This window comes from Myotis daubentonii, chromosome 3, assembly GCF_963259705.1.
Source record: "Myotis daubentonii chromosome 3, mMyoDau2.1, whole genome shotgun sequence".
Classification (NCBI taxonomy): Eukaryota; Metazoa; Chordata; class Mammalia; order Chiroptera; family Vespertilionidae; genus Myotis; species Myotis daubentonii.
This window is the reverse complement of record NC_081842.1, coordinates 209,887,697-209,911,277: the sequence shown is the minus strand read 5'-3', so window position 1 is coordinate 209,911,277 and position 23,581 is coordinate 209,887,697.

Sequence of the window (23,581 nt, the reverse complement as noted above, 5' to 3'; positions counted from 1 at the left end):
AGGCTCAGGGGAGGCTTGCGCTGCCCAAGTCACACGGAGCAGGGCAGCCCTCCAGGATGGCAGGGCCCGGCTTCCTTGTGCCACCCCCTCCCCACCCCCAGCTGCCCTCCCAGCCCCCAGCTGCCCTCCCAGCCCAGCTCAGAGACGCCTCAGCTGAGAGCGCTTGAAGCAGTGGGCACCTCTTGCAGGACACCCCAGAAACTGTTGTATGAGCCTGAGACCCCCGAACACATGGGATGTTTCTTTTTATTAAAGAACAGAAGAGGTTCAGAAGTTCCGGCTCTTCACTCTGCTCAGCCAAGTTGGACAGAAGCAGCAGGCGTCGCTTCCAGGGAGCCGGCGATGTCTCAGAGGCTTGCAGCTCCCCGGGAAAGTCTCTTCTTGCTTGGACATCACCTTGGGGCTTGAAGAATGGACAGTGGGAGAATGTGCGAAGCTGGTCACTGGGAGTTTCCAGTGAGTTAAATAAAGGAGCTGGGATTTCGGGTGCTTCTGGCCCCACCATTTCCCCCCTGAGGAGGGCAGTACATGAGCTCACACTGCAAACCTGAGGGGAGCCCCCCTTGGCTAATGGGAACCCCCAGCTCCGGGGCCTGGATCCTGCCCAGCTTTTATGAGGATGAAACGAGTTGGTGCAGGTGAAGCACTTGGTACAAGCACCTAGCGGACTCCAGGTAACTATTACTATTCATAGTGTCAGGCAGAGGCGGAGCCTATATGCTATACACCAATATTTCCGTTTGGTAGTGGGAATTTCAGCCTCTGCCTCCCAGTGTCCTGAAACGTGCATCTCATCGCATTTAAAAAGAAAAACAACAGTAACAACGAAACATAGCATGAGCCTCCCCCGGTGGGCAGGTGCTAAGCCAGCAGTCCAGGGAGAAAAGGCCCAGAGGTGCGGCCATGGCGGCAACACCGTTTCACAAACCAGCTGTTTCACTGGCTGCAAGATGTCGCAGGTCCCTGAGCACCGGGCCTGGAGCCCACCGTGGGCTGCGGTGCTGGGAGCAGCACCGGCCTGTGCTTGAGCATCTTGGGATGCGACAGGCATGTGCACAGGGAGCTGAGGGTTTGGACTCGTTCAGGGATGCCCTCTCTGAGCTTGGGGCCCTTGGTCTGGCGTCGAAAGAAGGCTGAGGGCTGAGCCTCTGGTTAGCACCAGCAGCGGCTCCTCCTCTGACTTCGAGGGGAAATGGCTGCAGCCCCGGCAGGGACCAGAGCCACCTGCCTCTCGCCCCTGCTCCTGCCGTGGTCTGCTCTCGTCTCACCCAGAGGTGGTCTAGGAGAGCCCCCGAGGGGGTGAGGGCTTCAGTGTCCACTCCAGGATCGTGTGCTCCATGGACCCCTTCCCACCATCCCAACTAGCACCAGTATCTGAAGATGCAGAATGCACTTCGTTCTAAGTCAGAGGGTCCTGGGCAGGAGGCTGGGCACAGCAATGACAACAGTCATTCGAGCCACATTCATAAAGCACTTCATCTGTGCTGGGCGCCAAAATGCAGTATTTCTTTTAATTCTCCCAGCCAGCCTAGGAGGGAGGTGTGCCAACCCCCACTGTACAGATGAGAAAGTCGAGGCTCAGAGAGAAAAAACAGTTGGCCCCAAGTCATACCTGGAGAGACGCAGTCAGGCTCTGAACCCAGCTGTGTGTGACTCCATTCTTCTTCATCCCGGCACTGCCACTTGCTCTACACAATGGAAATATTTAGTTTTCTTTAATAAACCCGCCCCATTTGTTATTTTTAAAAATGGATTTCACATTTTCTCCAGCCGTTTGTTTACTGGATGCTGAGAGAAGGGCTGGGACATGGCCTCCCCATTTCAGTGAGGAGGAAGCTGAGGCCCAGAGTGGTGACAGGGCTGGCCGTGAGCGGCACCGGGAGCCCTGCTCTCCCGCCTCCTCTCCCCAGAACCCTGGGTGAGAGGCGGCTGCGTGTCTGGGAGAAGCCTTCCACCAACAGAAGGGATGATTAGCATAAACTCATTTCCCAAAGTGTCAGTCCCCTCTTTTCGGAGATTGGATTTCCGTCGGTAACAAGGGCCATAGTCCCCAGCCTTCCATCCCGCCTCCAGTTTTTGAGCTCCCTCCCTTTGCTGTAATTTAACCAAGTTATTCATTAACTGCCATGTGCCCAGAAGGTATTTATATCAACTGTGCGTTGGGAAATTCACTGCATTTGAAGTGTGGGTAACAAGCTGGGGGCCTGCTTGGGGTCAGGTGGGATCTGGGAAACTTGCTCTGGCCGGCTTCACCTCCCCATGACCGTGACTGTGCAGAACGGCAACCGGCTGCCTTGAGGGAGGCAGGGCATTGGCAGATGTGAGTAACGTCATTCCCTTGCTGAAACGCTTTCAGTGTTCCCCACCATCAGCCAGCTTTCTCATTTCTTCTATCCTTTCTTGCAAACATCCGTCTGCCCATCATCCATCCACCCATCCATCCATCCACATTAATTTTTACAGAGAGGAAGGGAGAGGGATAGAGAGTAAGAAACATTGATGAGAGAGAAACATCGATCAGCTGCCTTCTGCACATTCCCTACTGGGCATGTGCCCGAAACCAAGGTACATGCCCTTGACTGGAATCGAACCTGGGACCCTTCAGTCTACAGGCTGATGCTCTATCCACTGAGCCAAACCAGTGAGGGCCCATCCACATTAATTTCGTCATTACTTTATGAATTCATTTAATGACATTGTACCTTATCCTGTTCTGATTTTCCTGTTCTCTGAAACATTTATCACCTTATAACATACTCAGTTATCTATCTATCTATCTATCTATCATCTATCTATCTATGTGTCTATCTACCTATTATCTATCACCATTATTGTTTTTTGCCTTTCTCCACCTCCATTTCTCCCTGCCCACTAGAATAAAAGATCCACAAGGGCAAACATCTTGGTTTTATTTACTGATATTCTAAAAGCTATTCAGTAGGCACTTAGTAAGCATTTGTTAAATGAGTGAATGAAGATGTATATAGTACTGAAGAAGATACTAATTTATAGGAATTAAGGTAAAACTGGAGACTTTGAGGTACATAAATAAATGCCAGTGTCTCTAGACCGCTACAGGCAATACCTCCTTCCATCTGCCTTTGGTGCTTCTCATGAGGGCAAGTTTGAGATTACAGGCCAGTAGGAGGAATTCAAGCACCTTACCTGGCACTGAGCTCTCCAGCATCCAACCCCTGCCCTCCTCTCATGTTACTATCTATCAGGCCATCTGGTGAGCTGGAATTGCTTGCACTTTCCAAATACACTTTGAGCTACGTTTTCATACCCCAGGGCCTTTGCACACACTCTTTCTCCTGCAGGAATCTCTTCTACCCACTTGGCCATCTGGAAAACCTCCTGCATACTATTTGGAACTATATTCAGATTACACCTTCTTTGGGGAAATCTTTGTAGTTTTTTTTCTCTCTCTCCTTATTTGGGGCAAAATTAGATTCACCCTCTCCCCCTTCTGACTCCTTCTACTGAAGAATGTTTCAGATGGTGAATTTGCTTAATTTTTTTAAAAAATATTTTTATTGATTTGAGAGAGGAAGGGGGTGGGAGAGAGAGAGAGACATCAATGATGAGAGAGAATCATTGATCAGTTGCCTCCTGCACACACCACACTGGGGTTGCCCACAACCTGGGCATGTGTCCTGACTGGGAATCAACCCGTGACCTCCTAGTTCATGGCTCAACGGACGCTCAACCACTGAGCTATACTGGCCAGGCAGAATTTGCTTATTTTTGTCTGTCTCCTTCATGATATGGGAACTCTTTGGGCCAGAAACGATTTCCTCAGTACCTAGGAGAGAGGTATTTGGGAAATTACTGTAATAATAACTATTTGTGGAATTATTATAATTACAGCAGCTACTGATTGTTGGGGACTTGCCAGTTACGGTCTCAGTAACGCTGTAAGGCAGGAGCTGCTATTTTCCCTGTTTATATTGAGGAAATAGATGCAGAGAGATTATGGTAATTTACCTGAGCTTACACCTTAATAACTGGCGGAGCCAGAAGCAGAACCTGGGCCAGCTGACTCTGCACCCCGAGCTGCACGCCTCTGGGACACTGGAGAAGACCTTCCACACATCTAGGTCTCAGTGTTCCTCTCTGTACAATGAACTGTTGGGGTGAGGGACTAATATTTAAGGACGCTCTCATTGTCCTCCTTGCTATACAGCTAATGAAATCTCATTCCCTCTGTTCATCGAAATGCTTCCACAGGACGTGCCTGGTCACAGCCTCCAGGAAAAGAGGGTCTGAGTGGGCCAGGCCTGTCTCCTCGGTCCCTTCTGGTGATTTAATCTGGAGCTAGGACCTCCGTGTCAGAAACCAGGGCCTGGGGGAGTTTGGTGAGGACTTCCTGAGAGAGTAAGCAATGAGAGAAGCTGTCTTGGGAGAAAGGTCGCTGTGTCCTCTCCTCCCAGCTCCCCGAATTCGTCCTGTGGTTGTGGGTGGCCCCCGTGGTGTGCTGAGAGGAAGACAGAAATGGTGAGAAGGAAGCTGGCACGTTGCGGTCACTTTGGAGCCTCCACGGTCTTTGTGGATGTCATGTTCCTGGCCAGGCTTGGCTTGGGCATTGCCTGGCTCCCCTGCTGTGGCACCTGCCAATGACATCGCCTAAGATCTGCCCGCCCGTGTTCCTAGTTCTCATGACCCAACCCTAGGACCCCAGGGCCATGGCTTCAGTGACGAGTTGGTTCTGGAGATCACACACTTTGGACCCGTATTAGTGTCCTAATGCATGAACGTCCACGAACTTAGTGGCTGAAGATGGCACACGAATTCCCCGACAGCTCTGGAGGTCAGAGGTCTGAAAGCAGTGTCCGGGCCACTGTCAAAGTGTCCTCAGGGCTGGTCCTTCTGGAGGCTCAGGGGGAGAATGTGCTTCTGTGTCTTTTTTTTCAGCTTCTGGAAGCCACCTGCCTGCTTGTCTTGTGACCCTTTCCTCCCGTCATGTCAGCCTCTTGGTTTTGTCATCGTCCACTGCTACGGACTGATCTTCTGTCTCCCTTGGCATGGCATTGGGCCGCCTGGATAACCCAGGGCAATCTTCCCATCTCAAGACCTGCAAAGTCCCTTTGCCATGTAAGGGGACATAGCCACCGGTTCTAGGGAACAGGGTGGGGAACCTGTTTGCTGCCAAGGGCCATTTGGATATTTATAGCATCATTTGCAGGCCATTCAAAATTATCAGCTTAAAAATTAGCTTGCTATATTTGGTCAAACATTGAATTAACTCACCCCTCATGCCTTGGCAGGGCCAGACCCAATGATGAGCTGGAACTCACGTGTTCCCACCGTCTTCAAGCTTCCGACCTGCAGAAGCAGCTAGCACGCTTCACCCTGGGTCTGCACAGCACGCAGCCTGGGATCTGGAGATGCTGTAGGAGACGGGGCAGAAGCTGGGGTTGCTGTGGTCCAGGTATTGCCCCACCCCAACAGGGTGAGCTGTGTGCAAGAGGTACCACTGTCCTTGATCCTACACTGACCTTCTGAATGCAGACATGGCTGCTGCTTCACGTCACTGCCCAAACAAATTACTGCCAACCAAACTCAGGACCAGCGAGGGGAAGGAATTCTGGGAAATGTAGTCCTAGCTTAGTTTACTCAGTACAAAAGGATCATAGATTACTCATGTCAATGTGGTATATTTACATACTTCTTTTAACTTCCAAATTAAGATCTTGCTTCCTCCTAACATAAGGCAGCGATGACAAATGAAAACACACAAACTTTCCTTCCAAAAGAGATACACGTCCATTATCCATCTTTGGGTGATGTCAAACCTTTTCTAGCTGAGTCAAGCTACTTCTTAGACATCCTGTTACCTAAATGTGGATGATAAATTAGCTTCTGGTACCAAATCTTATGTTAAATGGTAGCAGGAGTGAGAGAGGGGAAAAGAATTGATTAACGTATACACAAATGTTTTTATACAAAATCAAGAAGAAATACTCAAATCTATTATCCTCATTTCCTCAACTGGTCATGCATGTGATTGTAGCTGGTATTTATACTTCCTTTTTTTTCTGCTACCCATTTTGGTTTCTATTTTCCCTTAGCAAGAACCTTGCCTGACTGGGTGGCTCAACCTTCATTCTTTAAGGGTCTGGGTCATCAGTGTCTTACCTACAACAGGTCATTTTTTTTTTTACTAGTAAATATATATTTTTATTGATTTCAGAGAGGAAAGGAGAGAGAGAAACATCAATGATGAGAGAGAACCATTGATTGGCTGCCTCCTGCAGGCCCCACACTGGGCATCAAAGCTGCAACTGGGGCATGTGCCCTGACTAGGAATCAAACTGTGACCTCCTGGTTCTTGGGTCTGCACTCAACCACTGAGCTATGCTGGTTGGGCATGGGTCATGTTTTTTTTTTTTATTACTGACTTTTATACCAGGATATTTTTTTTAATTGACTTTTATACCAGGAGTTTTCTTGAATTCAGAACATCTTCCTGTTTATCCCATTGTATACTAGTAGCAGTAACCCAGTTTCCCTTTGATATTCAGGATTAGTCACTCTAGCCAGTATGGAGACCCATTTCTATGCCTATTGATTCATTGGCACGGGGAGCCCCAAGTAGTCCAATCTCAACTCCAGTTTAACGGGACCATTGTTCTGTCTCCTGGTAGAAGCATTCCTCCTTTGGGAATGAAGACGTCCTGCCCAGTAGAAACCTAAAGTCCTGGGGGCACAAAGTCACATTTTTGCTAGTGAATTACATAGGTTAACAGCGAGAGAAGACACTCCCGCTTCTACCCCTTGACTCCCAGACCTGGGAATCCGATCTCCGGGTTTTAGAGCATGGCCTGCCTCCTGGAGGCTATCGCCAAGCCCTGCAAGGTGTTGTCACAAGGCTGCTGCCAAAACGGAGCCTTTGCAAGGCCATCCCACCACTTTGTCAGACCAGCTGCTCCTGCGTGATGGAGATCATGGTAATCCCAGGGAATTAACTGAACATGGACCCATTGCCACATGTTCCGTGCTGTAAACCATCAGAAGCAGAACTGTGTGGAATGCTGTGATAGCGAATAGGCATCTGTAAGTCCACAGATGGTGGTTCTGGCCGAAGCACTGCGGGCAGGGAAGGCAACTCCACACCCAGAGTAAATAAAGGTCTGGCAGAGTGAATGAGAGCAAATCCTGATGCCATGGTGGGGGGCCCACTGTTGGACCCGGCAGTTGGTACTTGGGCACTTAGCCCTGAGTGAAGCCAGATCAGCCTTCATGAGCGAATGCCTAATTGGCTGAACCCAGGCATAGCCTCCCTCCTTCCCACCATGGCCATTTTGTTCACGAGCCCACTGGGTGATGATAAACTCTTGCAAAGAGTTGACTGAAATCCACAGAATGGACCATTTTGCCCATCCAGTTATTAAGACCCTCCTCTCCCAAGGTCACTCTTTGATGACTGTTATATGACCTGCCAATTCAGAAAGTTCTAGCCATATAGTTCTCCTAAGACTTCCTTTCACCAATTGTCCAATTACGTTCCTTTCAAGTGTCTGATTATTCAGCCAAACCATTAGCCACAGCCCATGAATCAATGTAGATTCATACCTATGGCCATCTCCCCTTCCAGGCTACGTAAACAATCACGCTCGCAGCTCAAAGTACTGCCACCCGGAAGGTCTTCCTTCATCGCTGCCCCAAGAGGGGTGCTGTGGGGCCGTAGGGTAATGAGCCTAGAGTGCAGAGCCATCAATAAACCCCAGTCAACTTGCCAGGGAATTGCACGTGAGGCCCTAGGTGTGGGCTGAGAGAGAGGGAGTGACGTAGCGTGAGTAGAGGAAGGGGCATTGGCAGTGTTTGCTCAGGAGACTGACTCGTGCCTTCCTGACCAGCTTGAGCTGATGTTTTATGTGTCATTTCCATTTTATGATAAAATTCCTGTTGCGAATGTTCAGTTGTACGGTTTGCTTGCTCAGACAACACAGCTCAGAAGGCGTAGTGACTATTGGGCCATGATCAAGCTTCTGGTTTCTAAAAGGGGCAGTAGTGATGCAGAAGTCTTTCTCAGGAGGAAAATCATTGTCTTCGGAGGGTGGCAGCGCTTTCCTCCAAAATCTTAAGAGTCTGTGCTAGGAGGCACCTGTAGGGTCCGCCTAAGTCTTCACACAGCCTCTCTCTGTGTCTCAGACCCTCCAAGCATCATCTCCAAAGATTCACACAGCCCAACTGGCAGGGCGGCTTGCGTGGCAGCCTGCACCTGTTGGGGGTGGATGCACATGATAAACCCACTTCGGCATCCCAGTATCGCTAAGCGTTTGGATACCGTACTTGGCAGTCTACCAGGAAAGTGCCTGGCATCAGAACTTCATGTATTGTAAGCCGCCCTTGTATCCAGGTTTTAGTCAACCAACCGAGCCAACTGTTAGAGCTCATCCCAGCTGCTTGAGCTAATGCATTGAATCGGAATCTCTGCTTAATGCACCCATGTCCCTGGATTGGGCCTGATCTGACACTATATTTTCTTCCACTCTGATCCAACATCCTTAGGGTTCATTGCCAGAACTACAGAGAAGGGAATGCTGGGAAATGTAGTTCTAGCTTAACTAAGCTGACAGTACAAAACATTGCAGACACCATATCTTACTGTACCATATTGCCTCTTTTAGTTTCTAAACAAAATATCCCCGGAAGTGAAATTTGTGTCTTTATAGAGCTACAGGGGGGTAAATGTAATAACATTCTCTCCCCGGGTTGAGACCCAACTTTCTTTTAAGCCTCCAGGTCACACTCACTCTCTATTATAGCGGTTCTCAACCTGTGGGTCACGAACAATGAAAATATATCCTGCATGTCAGATATTTACATTCCAATTCATCACAATAGCAAAATTATAGTTATGAAGTAGCCACGAAAATAATTTTGTGGTTGGGGGTCACCACAACATGAGGCACTGTATTAAAGGCTCGCAGCATTAGGAAGGTTGAGAACCACTGCGAGTCTATTGAGCCTGTGTGTCTCTTTGTAACAATCGTAGCTGCCCTCGGCACTCGGCACACAGCATCCCACCTAATTCCGACAGCCTCAGGGTGAAGGGGGTGTTACCCCCATTTTACAGATGCGGAAGCTGAAGCCGACAGGGCACGGTTGTGCAGATGGCGAGGGGTGGAACGGGAATTCAGAGGCAGTTCTCCACTTCTGCAGCCAGGCCTTACTGTACAGGTTTTCTCCCTCTGTCTTTCACCCACTTGAGTTAAAACCTGTGCCAGGTTATTGTGATGGATTAGGTACGGATTCTCAGAGCCACCGGCTGACCTTGCTGGATGGGGTCCTGAAGAACACTTTAGATGGAGGAAATTGAAGCCCAAAAGAGTGAGGCAATTTGTCCAAGTCAACCCAGTGGGTCATTATCAGGGATTGGGCCAGAAGGCGACGGCCAGAGGTATAACTAGGGGGATGAGGACTGAGAGGTTAAATGAGCTTGCCATTCTAAACAAGCTGATGCTGGGTCCATGGCAGCCTGAGACCAAAACGGTGCCTGCTCGGGGAACCACATACCTCTTCTTGGCATGCCTCTGGTCCCAGGAGCCAGGGGCAGCTGGCCAGCGTGGCTCGAACCAGCTTCATCAACTGCCTGCCTCTGTCGCCCCACATCCTCAGGGCGAGTCCCTTTTTGCTGAGCCTCAGATGCCACCTGGATTTCTCTGGCCTCCTCTGGTGCAAAGGGAGTGCGGCTCTCTCTTCTGTTTGTTCCAGGAGCTGGACAAGGAGGGCCCTGGCCTATTCCTTGGGGACTGGCCCGATTTGTGTGCTCGAATCAAAAGACACAAACAATATGGTCTTACTGTGAGCTCATCCAGGCCCAGCGAGTGTGAAAATTCCTGTTCAGGTGCTGGCAGCTACATGTCAGTGGGGACGTTCTCTAGGGCTTCCAGAAAAAGTGTGATTTCCTGACGTGTGGGCCCTTCAGCTCTCCATCTGCACCAGAGCCCGAGGACATAGCAGGCAGGCACTGGACAAGGAAGGCTGGGGCTGGACGCATACATCCATTCAACAAATATCCCCAAGCATCCGCCATGGGCTGGCGCTGCTGGAGGGGCTGGGGCATGCCAGCGACAAACAAACAATAGCTTGCCCTGTAGTCTAGTGCGGAAAGGGAGGCAATTAAATAAACATAATAAATAACCAGATTACATTGTGTGGTAAAGGTAACAGGCGATACGGGAAAAGGAAAAGGTAGGGCAGAGTAGGACGGAGCAGGAGCGAGGGGCAAGAGGCAAGTGGCAGAATTACAGGGGTGGTGAGGAAGGGCCGCAGAGGGAAGTTGAAATTTGAGCAAAGATTTGCAGGAGGTGAGGGAGTCAGCCTTGTGGATGGATGTCTGGAGAGGAGCATGCCAGGCAGAGGGAGCACCAGCGCAAAGGCCCTGGGGCAGGGGGCGCTGGTGTGCTCCAGGAACAGTGGCTGGAGAGATGGGAGGGGTGGAGGCAGAGTCTGTTGCCATTTCAGCTGGTTGGTCAGTCATAAGGACCTGCCTTTTATCCTCATTGCAAGCTGTGGAGCAGAGGAGCGGTAGCCTAACTAAATTATATACCGAGGCAACTTGTTTGTGAGGGCGCCTCGGGCTGCTGCACAGAGAACAGATTGCAGGGGAGCCAGGGAGGGGGCTGCTGTAGTAACAGGTGAGAGATGATGGAGGCTCAGACCAGGATGGTTTCGGGGTGGGGGTGGGGGGGTGAGCAGCCATTAGATTTGTGAAGGCATTTTAAAGAGTTAGGTGTGGGACACGAGAGGAAGAGAGAGTCCAAGGTGACACGCAGTTCCTGGGCTCCTGGGTGGGTGGATATACAGTAGAACTTCCTGACTGGCACTGCCACTTACCGGGCAAGTGAGTTACTTAACAGTCTCTGTGCCTCAGTTTCCTCAGTTGTAAACTTGAGAGGATAATATTCTCCACCTCCTGAAGTTATTGTGAGATCTGACCTGGTACATGGTAAGCGCTCAGTAAACATTAGCAGTCATTCTTGTTGTTGCTGTTGTTGCTATTGGTGCAGAACCTGGATGAAGTGTCAGCAGACCACAGGCTGAGGGGCCCGTCTTGTGAGGAAAGAATGATCAGAGGGATGGGGGGCACACAGCCACACCCGTCCTTCGCAGGTCATCTGCAGCGACTTTCCTGTTACCAGGGCAGAGTTGTACCATTGCAACAGACACTGTATGATTGCAAAGCCAAAAACAGTTCCTGCCTGGCCCTTTCCAGAAAGTTTGCTGAGCTCTGCTCTAGACCAAATTGGCCCTTCTTCAGGGCGTGTTTCCGCAAAGATGTCTCATGCTTTTCGGAGGTGGGGGTCAGCCTGATCCTGCACCAGGCTGGGGGGGGGGCATGGTGTGCAGAGGAGACCTCTGTGTCCCCCGCCATCCCCGACACTCTGACCCCACCTTCCCCGGGCCTGTGGCGCAGCCTGATGCCGGCTCTAGGAGAGCTGTCGGGGCTGCTGTTGTTTGTCGTAATCGTGTGCCGATCACAGCACTTGGGCGACACGATGCTATAGAATCACACGGCTGAGTGAAGGGATTAATAGCTGATGGAGTGCATGGCCCTGGATCTCCCAGCAGCTGAGGCGCGTACCCGCTCCCCGTCCCTGCCTCCCGTCACCCGCCCAGGCTCTCCGGGCACAGCTGTCCATCAGCAATGGGTTTGGAAACAAGAGAGACCAGCGTGGGAGGCCTCCAGCGGGTCTGTTGCAGCTGTGCCGCTTCCTGGCTGTGCGACCCGCGGCCAGGCACCCAGCCCTCAGGGCCTGGCTCCTCTCGGGTGTAACAGACACGTGGTTTGTGTGCTTGGCCCAGAGCGGAAACTCATTTTCTCAGGGACCTTGGCTGCCTTTGACCCAAGGCCAGGCCCTAATCACAGCGCTTGGCACATGCTAGGTGCTCAGAAGACATTTGCTGAGTGCAGAAAGGAGTGGAGAGTGGGCGCCCATCACCGTAGTTATGGATGATATTAGTTTTGCTACGAGATTGTAGGACTCTCGGAAGCCAGTGTCTCTGCCTCCCTGTGACCAGCCGGCAGGGCCAGCGCCAGTTCCCGGACACGGGCGGGGTTGTCCCGGCTGCGGGAGGAAGGAAAGGGCCCACCAGGCTGCAGACACGTTTGGATTCTGCGGGAAGGTGGGCGAGGGAGGGAGGGCTGTGGGCAGCTCTGACACGCGGAGAGACAGGTGATAGATGAGAAGACAGACAGAGAGATAGATTGGCAGATAAATAAATAGAAGACCCAAGAAAAGGCAGGCAGGCAGGCTGCCAGGCAGGCAGATAAATAGGTAAGTGACGGCTGGTGTACCGAGCGCCCAGGCCCCCCCACCTCCCCGCCTCCCTCTGTGTCACACTCTCTTAGTGAGATGGCCGAGCCTAGTATTGACTCAGTGCCTGGGGCAAAATTCTGGGGCCAGCAGGGCCACCTCACCTGTGTCTGCCTTCATGGGCAGATGCTGCTCAAAGGGACCAGTGGGGACAAAGGAAGGTGGAGTGGCAAGGGTTTGGCGGGGGAGCCTAGACGGGATAGGAATCTTGGGCCAGGCCTCTGCTCCCCACTTGCTGACTGAGTGACCTTGAGCAAGCCCCTGCGTCTCAGGTCCTCCCCTCATCCCTGCCGAGAGCCGGAGGCGGCGTGTCGGGATGTCTCTGAGATGGAGAGGTGTCGGGAAGCTGCGAGTGGCGGTGATGACTCATGAGCGCCCATCTGACACCCGGCTGGGGAGCTGAGTGACAGGATGCAAAGCTATGATGAAGTGAGGAGTGTGGGCATATGCTGGCCCGCCCGAAGGAGGGTCCCTCAGCTTGTGTGGGGCAGGAGCTTGACAAGGAAACCTGAAACTGGGAGGGATGTCTCAGCCATTGGCATGTCAGCCCGGCTGCCCGCCTCAAGGGGGAGGGGGTGGGACTCAGCTTTCTGGTTTCAGAGCTACGGTGGGCTGGGCCCCTGGGTGCAGGGCCCACGTTGCTATCCCCAAATCATAAATTCCCCCCGCAAAGCTGTCTTGCTATGTGGAGGCAGAATTAGCTACATGATTTGCAGAACCCAGTGAAAATGAAAATGTAGGGCCCCTTGTTCAAAAATCATTGAAAACTTCAGGGTGACGACAACAGAGCAGTAAACCAAGCCCCGTGTGCCTGCACAGGCTTTGCGCCCACAAAGCTGGCCCTGTCTCGGGCACTCGGTCCCTGACTAGTGTGCAGGGAGGGGAGTTGGCTGGGGGAAGGGGGGAGGCGTTGTCAAGGACAGGGGCTGCTGAGCTGTGCAGTCCTGAGTTTACACCTCGGTTCTACCACTAACTAGTTCACTTAATGGCTCGGTGCCTCAGTTTCCTCATCTGGAAAGTGGGAGTAATACTTACACCTGTGTCTATGCTTGTTGTGCCACGGAGATGAATGAATGCACCTCAGTCGCTGGGCTGGGCCTGGCACAAGTACTCAGTCAATATCAGCTATTGTGTGGGGCCATCATTCTGATGACCAAGTTCCGGAGCTAGTCGATGACCGCGTCCCGAGTGGATACCCGCGCTGTCTCATTCAAAGCCTCTCACTCACCCGCACCCAGCCCGGCCCAGGGCAGATGGTGCAGTTGGCCTCCCCCAGGCCCTCAGAGTTTGCTCTTTTCCTAGAGGAGCTCATGACCTCTGTCCTTGGGAGCAAATGTACCACCTGCTGACACTGGCTATGATGCCGCTCACCCCCCTCCTGCGTCTCTCAGAGCCTGATCCTGATGTCCTCCTCCTCTTCCTTCCCCGTGAAGGTGCCCTGGACGTTCACTTGTACTGATCTCACCTGAGTCTGAAGACGTGGGCTGAAGAGGGGGAGGCTCAGGGACATGGGAGGGCTAAAGGCGGGTGTCCTCGGGGACAGCGGTGGTGAAGGAGGGACACGCAGGAAGGGGGCAGGGCAGGGGCTGAAGGCGCAGGAGGAGAGTACAGGGCAGAGGAGGCAGGGAGAGGGGCAGAGCCATAGGAAAGTGGAGCCTGAGAGGGAGTGAAGTTAGGGCAGTGATGGCGAACCTATGACACGCGTGTCAGAGGTGACACGCGAACTCATTTTTTGGGTTGATTTTTCTTTGTTAAATGGCATTTAAATATATAAAATAAATATCAAAAATATAAGTCTTTGTTTTACTATGGTTGCAAATATCAAAAAATGTCTGTATGTGACACGGCACCAGAGTTAAGTTAGGGTTTTTTAAAACGCTGACACACCGAGCTCGAAAGGTTCTCTGTCACCGAGTTAGGAGGTCGAGACAGGAATGCAAAAGTGCTGGGCCGGGAGAGGGAGGCAACTTTAGGGAAGGAGGGGACCATTGGCTGGTTGGTGATGTCCCTGGTTCACCGGCCTTGGCTTCCTGAGAGCCACAGGGCCTGGGCCCAGGAGACACGGTCTAGTCACCAAGTCAGAGCCTTGGGCTGCTGCGGCCCTGCGCTCTCTCCGCAAATGCACTGGTTCCCTCGCTCAGGTTGGCAGGCGAGGGCCGCTCAGGGAAAGTGGTCATCGGTGTCACGGTCCTGGTTCTTGGTTTTGACCCAATGAGTCGCATGCAGGCCTCCTGCCTCCTCTTGCCGTTCCTTCTGGAAGTCGGGGTGCTCTGGGGATAAGGCACCCGTCTTCCCAGCGCTCAGCGCCAGCGGGTGCCAGCCCTCCTGCTGCTCCGCCTGGACTATATGAAACCCAGGGGCTGGGGGCTGAGGTCTTCAAAGGCTGCTGGGGTCCAAGCAGAGGATATCTCGGCTGATGGTGTGGCTTAGGAGGGTCCAGACCTTGAAACACCGCCCCCCCCCCGCCCCGCTGTGACACGGTGGGGTGCAGAGCTTCTATATCCTGATGTGCTTGAAGAAACATCCCCCTGAGCTATGGAGCTCTGACTACTTTAAAAAGGACCCATGCAGCTCAGCCTCGGAGAGACCCGGGCAGCGGGAGGAGCCTTTGGGTGGCCACTGGCATTTCTTGGGCACCACTGAAGCCCAGGCTGGAGGCAGCTTCCCAGAGCATCTTGGCTCCTTCTCTCTCCTGCAGCTGGGCTGGCCACGGCCTCCCTCCTGGACAGCCCCGCCCTGGCATCAGTGAGAGGAAGGGGGAGGGGAGGCAGTGTTGGTCCAGCTCCCATAGAGCCTGGGCTGGAAACTCTCCCCAAAAAGGGGTGGGTACGAGCAGAATCCGAAGCCATGTTGCTTAGGCTGGAACGCTGGCTCGGCTCTGAATAGCTGTGTCCCCTTGAGCCAGTACCTTAACCTCCCTGTGTCTGCTTCCAAGGGTTGTCATAGGGGTTAAGTGAAGCACACCGTGAGTGCATGCAAGTGTTAGCTGTATAGCGTCCTCTCCCTTGGACTTTCCCCCAATCCCATAAGGCGGGTCCTGTCAGGTCCCCCACTTCATAGATGAAGAAAGCAAGGCTCCAACAGGGACGTGACTTGCCCAAAGCCATAGAGCTGAGGAAGGGGCCGTGGGGGGCATACACCTGGCCTGTCTCATGCGCAGCCTGTGCCCCTTCTGCTGCCCACACCTGCAGCCGGGTGTGGCCTAAGGAGGCAGAGAGGAGGAGGAGGAGGAAGTGAAAGATGTTCGGAGGCTCCCCAGTCCGTCCCCTTGTCCCCAAAGTCTCTTTTCTGAGGCAGACGAGTGGCACTTCCCAAACTCACGCTGACAGCCCTGTCTCTTGATCTCCTGCTGGGCCAGCTGGGACGGGGAGCAGCCCTCCTCCTCGCCTCCCGGACTGTCAGGTCCACCACGGCTCAGATCGAGGAAGCAGCTGGCACGGGGCTGCCCCAACCACCCCTTAGGGGAGCCTCTGCTCTGCCTGTGACAGGCTGCCCAAACGCCCCCCCCCCCCCCCCCGTACCTCCCCGCCCCTGCCAGGCTCAGGGACCGGGATGACTGGTATCTGATTATGGATGGTGGGACTGGGGGCAGAGGGGTGATGGCCAGGGATTGGGCAGCCCGTGGACCCACAGACAAGCTTTCTGCCTTGAATCCGGATCAGCTCTGATGGCCCAGCCTGACGGACTCGGCTCTGGAGTCCATTGGAAAGTCTCTAAGAATGGGCCAGAAGAGCAGGGACCAGACTGTAAGAATGGAACTTACAGATGCTGCCGTGTTAGGGTGAGAGGGAAAGCAGACTCATTGAGCTCAATTCCCTTCACTGTACCAGGAATTACAACCATGGACTCCCCAGAGCTTAGAGCTGGGAGTGGAAGGTAGATATTCCTTGGTACACCCTCAGATGGGGAAACTGAGGCTTGGAGATACATGAGTTACTTACCAAAGGCAACACAGCACACCTTACATGACTGAGCTGGACCTAGAGCCTACATTTCTAGAGTCACTGACCAATGTGCCTTCAGAGAACTTTCCAATCCCAGCCAGAGGCAGGTCTCTGCGGATCCAGCTCCCCTGACCCCATCTCTACCCCGCCATGCTGAAAACAGTAGCTAACATTTATTGAGCAATTACTATATGCCGGGCACTCTTCCAAATGCGTTACGAGTTTGAACTTATTTCATCTCACCTCTTAGGAAGTAGTCGATAGCAGTATCCTCGTTTCACACACGGGGAAACGGAGTGACAGGATAATTTGCCCAAAGTCATCCTGCTAGGAAATGGCAGAGTCAGGGTTTGAACCCAGATCCTTGGGCTGCAGAGTCCAAAGTGTCTCAAAGCTTAGAAAAATACAGCCTCAAGGCAGCCAGAGCCCCCTGTCCATAAGTAGTCTTTCACTTACAGTCTAATTGCATTGGTATGCCACTGAATTTCATCAAAAAATTTCATAAAAATCTTTACCATGTCAGAAGTAGACTAGATTTGAAGAGATCTCATGACATATGATAGAGGAAAATGGTATGAGTCTGTGGGAAAATCCTACAGCTAAGGGGGAGAGATGAGAGCAAAGAGGCCTGGAGAGGACAGTTGTCTGGTGTCTGGCTTGGGACCGGAGGCAGGACAAGGAATGCTAATACCCAGTCGGCCTCTCCATGTGTCACCTTGGTCTCTAGAGCCCTTCCCTGGGCCCCAGAGCCCCATCTGTAAAGGGGGAACTTGTGTTCTCTCTAAAGACCCTTCCAGCTCTGACCTCTGAGGATTTGATGAGCAGCTCTTGGTAATTTCTCTATTTCCCGACAGATTTGCATGCAAATGGCCCCCTAAGAATTCCCTGACTTTTCTGCAGGTATCGCTCTTGGGTGCGTTTCTCCCACCCATCCTGGAGCTGTTGGGAAGGTCTGCCTTAGGTATAATGAGGAGCCCTCGCTCCCATCCTACCTCCCTTCTTCAAGAATCCTTTGTGTCTTTTTCTTAATGCCAGACTCACTCAGAACATGATCCCAGGCTCAAATTTGCCGTCATGCATTGGGGCGTGCCCAGGCCTGTCCAGGATGCCACTGGTGACTTCATTAGGCTGCGGCGAGCAAACTGAACTGTGGAGGGGAGAGAATGCGCTACTTCCTCCACCCCAACCTGAGCCTGCAGGCGAGGAGGAGCCTCTCAAGTCGGGCAGAGCCTTCGTGGGGCAGGATGAGAGGGGTAACAAAAGCCACATGCAACAGCGTGCACCCCTCAGCTCAACTCACCCCATGACCTGGGTGAGATGGCCAGTCCCCTCAAGAGAGAGGGGACTCGGGGACACTGACCGTCCTCTGTGGTCCAGCATCTGAGCACAGCTTGAGATGCATCTCTTCCCAGTCTATTTGCACATTCACCCAATTCACTCACCATTCATTCATTCATTCATTCATTCATTCAATAATTTAACATTTCCTGGGCCTCTGATGAGTGTCATACTCTAGGACAGTGGTCGGCAAACTGTGGCTCGCGAGCCACATGTGGCTCTTTGGCCCCTTGAGTGTGGCCACGAAGTTTCAATCACACTGTACGTGCGCGCCCACACATGGTATTTTGTGGAAGAGCCACACTCAAGGGGCTGCAGTTTGCCGACCACTGCCCTAGGATGGTGGCTGACCTCTCAGGATCTTAGGAATTGGCAAAATAAAAAGCGGGGGAGGGGGAGGGGGAGAAGGCATGGAGTCTGGATTCAAATGGATCTGGGTTCAAGTCCTGGCTCTTGCACTAACATATTACTTAGCCCTTCTGATCCTCTATTTCAGCGGTTCTCAACCTGTGGGTCGCGACCCCTTTGGGAGTCGCATGACCCTTTCACAGGGGTCGCCTAAGACCATCGGAAAACACATATATAATTACATATTGTGTTTGTGGTTAATCACTATGCTTTCATTATGTTCAATTTGTAACAATGAAATTGGGGGTCACCACAACATGAGGAACTGTATTAAAGGGTCGCGGCATTAGGAAGGCTGAGAACCACTGTTCTATCTCCTCAACAGGCAAAATCATATCGGCCTTCTGGCTGTGAGGACCTCCTCGATCTGGTGCCTGCATGGTGTTGAATGAATGTTCATTCCCTTTTCCCACTCTTTCCACCCTTGCCTTTGCCCTCATCTGTCAGGACTTTTGCAAATATGTCTCCCAAGATTCTCCTCTCCCATAGGGTAGTGTCATTGTTAGGAAGTGGTCACCAGCTGGACTACATTTCCCAGATCCCTTTGCAGCTCAGTAGGTCAGGTGACTGAGTTCTGACCAGTGAATGATGGATAAAGGTGATGTATACCATGTCCAGTCCTGGCTTACAAACACGCCCGGTGTGGTTCTCCATTCTCTTGGTCTCCTTCTTTCGGATGTGTCTCTGGGAGCCCTACACTGAAGATGAGGTCCTCCGCCCTCAGCCACTGGTTAACCTTTATGCAGGAGAGAAACAGACTTTTACTTTAAGCCACTGCGGTTTGAGGGGGCCTGGCGGTGCCACTCCCCATTACGGTAACATTGTCCTTGTGCACTGCGTGTCCCCACCACCTGGATCATAAACACGAGGAGGGCAGAGACAACATCTGACTTGCTCGCCATCGTACCCCAGCCCTAGCTGGCCGCTGGCACGGGGACCATTCCATAAACCCCTGGCCAATAAATTAGTGGGTGGCTATGTCTTTCTTTCTTTGCCGGGTTATCTGGATCATGCTTTATCCTCAGGCTAACCTTTGATGGCTCGGTGGTCCTGCTCAGCAGCGTGGCTGTCATGGACAGGGTTTTATTCTCCCAAATTCATACGCTGAAACCCTGCCTCACAAGGTGATGGTGCTAGGAGGTGTGGTTTGGGGGAGGCATTTAGGATTAGACGAGGTCACGAGGGTGAAGCCCCCATTCGTGGGATGAGTGCCCCTATGAGAACCACAGGACGGCTTGCTTCCCCTCTCCGCTCTCCCCCTGTGAGGACAGAATGGCAAGTTGCCAGTCTGCAGCCCAGGAGAGGGCCCTCACCATGGATGCCAACCATGCCGGCACCCTTGTCTCAGGCTCCCAGCCTCCAGAACTGCGGGGAACAGGTCCGTGCTGGTTATAGGCCCCAAGTCTGTGCCACTTTGTGGTAGCAGCCAGGAGAGGGTAATACATGGTGACGCTGAAATGCAAGCGTGCCTGCCTCCCTGGAGAGGTGCGAGCTGGAGAGTCCAGCTTCCGCGTCCTTTCTTTCCTCTGGCCTGCTTTTAATGACTGATGTTTTTTAGGTCTTTTTCCCCCCCCTTGGAGGTAGAGGCGGGTGAGGCGGGTGGCAGCTTCATTCTAGTCAGAAGCTAAAAGGCTCGTTGATTTTTCTGATATCCTTTGAATGGGTCCCTTCTCCACAGACAGCTCCTCGCAGCTGTTAGGACTTCAAATTCCTCGCGCATTGAGGTGGGCAGAGAAAGGATATGAAAGGCTCTTTGGCGGACACAAAAGAGGGGGAAAGCGGGATAAAAACGACAATGTAGTTAATACATAAAATGGTGAAATTCCTGGCTCTCTGTATCATTAATCTGTCTAAAGTGGCTTTGATCTCTCCTGCTTTAATTAACTTGTAATTATAACATGATGATTTCTGCGGTGGGCAGGGCCTGGGAGCTGGGCCCTGCAAGCGCTCAGCCTCCGAGTGGCATCAGAAAGCAGGGTTTGCAGCATCTGGCTCTCAGAGATGGGCTTCCACATCTGTGCTCGCACACGTGCGCGCGCACACACACACACACACACACACACACACACACACACACACACACCAGGCTTCCCCATCACAGGCTGTCGTGGGCTGGTAGCTATGTCTGAGTTGCTGGTTATCTGGGCAGGGTCTCCTCAGGGTAAACTTGGTAGGAAACAGTCGGTATCATTTAGGAACGTCGTTGCATTTTCACGACCACCCTGGAAGGAGGGTATAGTTAGTCCCATTTTCTGGATGAAGACACTGAGGCTCGGAGAGTTTCATCCACTTGCCTGAGTCCCCGCAGTTAGAAGGCTGTTGTAATAGAGTGTCTTGTTGGTCTCAACTCTTCACCCCCGGCCCGCCTTGCCATGGCCTCCTTCTGGGAGAGCGAACTTCACTCTTGATTCTCGGTTTGGCCATGAAACTTGTTTTGGTCGATGGCATGTTGGTGAGAATGACAGGACAGGTTCAGTCTCACCTGTGGCTGGACTAGAGGAGGAGGATTAGAGGCGGTGGAGCAGAGTCAGCCCATTGGAGGGTGGGGGGTCAACCTAGATCAGCCGACACCCAGCAGACCTGTGAGTATCCGCGGGGTAATAGATAATTTTGCTGTAAGTCCCTGAGTTTTGAGGCAGCAGCAGTTAACCAATATATTGGTGGGATTGGGGTTCAAGCCTGGGCCCAGAGGTCCCTGTCTCTAAGGCCCATGTGCCTTGCTTTCCCCAATGCCATGTGCCCCAGAGCTGAGGGCCCTCCAGGCTGTCGGGCCAGCATTTCTCAGACTGGGGAGGGTGGGGGAGGGAAGGGGAAGCTTCAGAGCTCTGCCCCTGCCACCCCTGCCTCAGCCAGAGCTGCCTCGCTTCCATCTGTCTTATATTGGCCTGCTCTGTAATATTGCATTGAAAGAATGTTGCTTAAACGATATTTGAAAACCAGGTATCTACTCCAATCTCCTCGTTTTAAAAGTGAGGAAACAGAGGCTCCGGGAGGTCGATGGCTTGGCCAAGCCCACAGCTGGTTAGGGGCAGAGCCAAGATTATAGCCCAAGTTCTCCAGGCCCCTTAGTGAGACAATTACAGCAAATGGCAGTTGTGCCAATGGTTTCTATGCATCTCTCTTCCCAAGTGTGCCCTTTACTTCAAGTTTCCTGGTTTCTCTTCCTTCACCAGGCCTCCATCTCTCACCCACTCACTCACTCCATCTTTGTCTTATCAGTTCACTCACTCATTCCCTCAATCATGCATGTACCCACCCACCCAGGCTCTTTCTGGCAGTGGGCACAGCAGGCAGTAAACCAGCCAATATCAAGCCTAGAAGCCAAACTAGGATTTCCAGAAGCAGGATCCCAGTTGCATTGTGGGAGGAAGAGAGAAAAAGGGCTCATCCCACCAGGCCTGGACCAGCCAGGTGTTTCTTCCTTAGGTGTGGTCAGCCCAAGCACAGGTGGGCAGAAGGGGAGAGGACAGGGGCACAGAGAGCAATTTTGGGAGCAGGAAATGAACACAATGCAAATGAGATGCAAATACATGCAAATCACAGACCTTCAGTTTCTATCCTAAGCTATACCAACATTGCATATCCCCCAACTCTCAGGCCCACCTTGGAGGGAAAGGTAACATTGTGTTGGAGAAGTTGTACTCAGTGCAGTTAAAATTGGGGATGCATCATGAGCTGGGCAGAGTGGGGTGCAAGAGGAAGCAACAGTATTACTGACCAGTGTGAGGTGGGGAAGTTTCTGGGTGGAGATAAGATTTGAGAGGAAAATGTGAGTCTGAATATCAGCCACTGAGTAGGGAGGGGCACACTCATCAGTTTGCACACTGTGAGGGCAAAAGTGTGAGGGCAGGAGCAGAGCGAGTGATCAAGGGGCTCTGAGATTTAGGCTGCACACGTGTAGGGGCCGGAGAGAGAAGTCTGGGAAGGTAAGTAGGGCTGGTCTGAAGGAGTTTGGTCTAGAGCTGGAGTGGGAAATCCAAATGCCTCCAGGGGCCGGTATTAATGAGAGGAACTGGCTATTGTTTGCATGTTAAATACTGGAAATACGCATCTCTTCCACAAAGAAACACACGCTCTTAGTTTCCCTTGAATCCTGGGGTCCTCCAGGTCTACCTTTCGTTTTGCCAACTTTGACAGAGACCTGTACAGAGAAATGTCTCTAAAATAAGAAAACCAAGAGGCTACGGTAGACGGTGGCTGGTGTCAGGCTCAGCGTTGGGGAAACAGGGGAGGACTGTGGTCAAGGCATGGGCCTGCACATGCCCCGTGGAATGGGGCCGCCGCTCCTCAGGCTCAGAGGGTCGGTATCACAGGGGAAGGCAGGGCCCAGGATCTTCTGATTTTTCAAAAGGAGGATTTCTAAGTGAAGGCTTCTGATATTTAAATGTTGGTTCAAACTCTTTTTTGTTTTTCCTTTTAAACACACTGTGTGAACAAAAAAGAAAAAGGAAAAAAAGAACAATGACAAAGAAAAGTCTGGCGGCCATGAGCCGCCAGTTGGGGCCTCTGTGGCGGAGGAGGGTGAAGAAAGGAGAGAAGATTGGAGAAGGGGAGGGCTGCTTCATGGTGGCTGCAATTGTCCCAGCGAGAGAGCCTTGGCATGGCTGCGAGAATAACAAGGAGGGAATGAGTGGAAGACGAACGTGTGAGTTATCGGCTGCCATAGTAGAACAAACAGCCACAGAGCCTCAGTGGCATACTGTTGTAGACATGGGTGTTGGCTCCAGATCAGCTGTGTGCTTCTGCTGAAACAGTGGGCCTGGGCAGGGCACACTCTGGGGCTTGGTCAGCGGCAGGTCAGCGAGGTGGCTTTGCTGATCTTGGCTGGGCTCTCTCACGTGTCTGGAGCCTGGCTGAGACAACTGAGTTGGTTGGGCTCTGTTCATCCCTCCGGCAACTAGATCAGGAATGTTGTTAGCAAAGGTAGAAAAGCAAGGGAGAGACCCCAAATGCATAAGACTCTGAGACAGAGGCTTCGAACTGGCATATCAGCATTTCCACTACTGCTGGTCAAGCAAGTCATGGGCCACGTCCAGATTTAAGGAGGAGGAAATAGGTTCCTTCTTGTGGTGGATAGAGCTCCAGTCACCTCGCAAAGGGCATGGATACAAGGATGGGTGGAGGCGTAGGGCTATTTTTGCGATTAATGTATAGCTTTGGGTAAGCCACCTGCACTGTCTGGACCTGCTTTGTCATCTCTAAAAGGAGGAGGTTGTGTGAGATGATTCTTCCAGTTCAGCCACCGTGAGTGTCCACCTCATCTCAGGCCTCCAGGGCCCAGCTGGGTTCTAGCTGGTGACAGTGAGAAGGGTTTTACTCCTGTCCCTTCTCTGCTGGGCCCAGGAAGTGCCTGCCCTGGGATCCCAGGCAGCAGTCATCAGGGATCGAAAGCTCTTCACCTTCCTTCCCTAATGGGCTCCCTGATGGTCTGTGGCTGCACCAGAACCATGGGGTGAGATGCATTAGCCCCTCTGTATCCCCGAGGGGTGTTCATCCTTAATGGATGGAAGGACCGTGTTGATCCAGTCTCCTTATTATTTGAGATATTAATGAGGCTTTTATGGC